The sequence below is a fragment of the Penaeus monodon genome, chromosome 25 (assembly GCF_015228065.2).
Source record: "Penaeus monodon isolate SGIC_2016 chromosome 25, NSTDA_Pmon_1, whole genome shotgun sequence".
In the NCBI taxonomy this organism is placed as follows: Eukaryota; Metazoa; Arthropoda; class Malacostraca; order Decapoda; family Penaeidae; genus Penaeus; species Penaeus monodon.
Window position 1 is genome coordinate 29,778,745 of NC_051410.1, and position 1,652 is coordinate 29,780,396.

General features: G+C 35.2%; 1 pseudogene; it reads left to right on the forward strand.

The window, feature by feature from the left end:
- The first annotated feature begins 290 nt into the window (after positions 1 to 290).
- LOC119589129 lies at positions 291 to 1,148 on the forward strand (annotated as a pseudogene).
- The last annotated feature ends 504 nt before the right edge of the window (positions 1,149 to 1,652 follow it).

Sequence of the window (1,652 nt, forward strand, 5' to 3'; positions counted from 1 at the left end):
AGAAAGAGAAATGTGGTAGTTAAGAGAAGAGACACCATTCCGAAAATAAACTGAGAGAAAGTAAAAATAATTCATGAAAACGTTTATAAGCACGTTTTACAGAAAAGGAATAAATTTCATCTTTAGAAAATTGGAAGGTTGGAAAATCATACTGTATGGGGGCAATTAGTGGCTTTGTCACGGCAACATGTATATAAAAGGGGGAAGCAGACTAGTCACTGCACTGCATTCCCGCCTTCCCAGGATACACTTCCACTTCAGACAGCTTGATTTACTTTAGTCTGCGCGTTATTCCCCTATGTACCACTTGGCAATTGTAAGGGTTTAACAGAATTGTATGTATGTGGAAATAGGTTCCTTAATATTCTGGTGACCATCAATTCTTTATTCATTTTGGCTATCCACTATACGTCCTTTCATTCTTTCGCCGCAGAGGATATGGTTGGTGGTAGTGATTGTGCTGTTCGGGATCGCCTCGGGCAGTCTCATGGACGGCACCTGTAGAGGGAGAATGGGTAATCGTGAGATCTACAACAAGGTTGATCGAGTTTGTGAGGACTGTGTTAATATCTTTCGATTACCAGGGTTGGAAGGCTTGTGTAGGTGAGTTTGCATATAATTTCTAAAGGTTCATCCATAAGATATTGTTTAACGTTGAAATTTGCATAGGTAATAATATATGCTTAGGATGAATTTGTGCATAATTTCTTCAGATAACTTATAAAAAAAATCTTAATAACATCTCTGTCATCAAAAACAAACACTACGAGATAATATGGAAAGCATAATTATCATCCAGAATACCTCTTTTCAACGCATTCTTTTCCACTATAGAGATCGGTGCTTCTACAACGAATGGTTTTGCTTTGTCTGAAGGCTGCCAACAGGGAGGACGAGATCGAAAATTTTAGAGTGTGGATAAGTATTCTGAACGCCTGAAAATGATTTTGAGAACAGCTTTTCTGTTAGGATAATGGTTTACCCTCAAGTGACATTCCAGTCTGAGCCTACAAGGTCTAGCGGTCACGCAGAGCATGTACAGGAAAGATTACATGTGAAATATTGTCTGATCTGCAGTCTGTCATGACCTAGATCCCTGTTTATTTTGCAGATCATATATTGCACTGATCTGAATTTGGAAAAAAAAACAGTAAGCAATATCCTCATGTAATTTATTTCAGGTTATTTTACGAGCATTATTTTTCCCGTGTTATGACTGCTTTCCTCATTTTAAGATGAACATAAATAAACTTACTGAGAAATACTACTATTTACTTATTTCCTTTCATACCTGGATTTTTTTTTTACATATTCCAAAGACTAATTTTGGTAGAGATGAAACTTGTGACTGTTACATATGGATATTTTAAGTGGTAATAGGAGTTAAATAAATAAAAATCAAATTCATATATTTATTCGTAAAACGCAGTAAATTTTACACTTACACAATAAAAAAAAAATCACAAAACACAAGAATTAAGCAGAAACAAATACATGATTAAGTTAAGAAAAACATCTTGTAAGTCGGCCTTATCTAGCTTATACATACATCTTTTGAGTAAATCATTGATTTCTAAGGTCAGACCACAAGTAAAGTACCCTCTTGAAATAGTAGTAGTTCCTTGACAAGGCTGCATCTCTAATCAAAATAA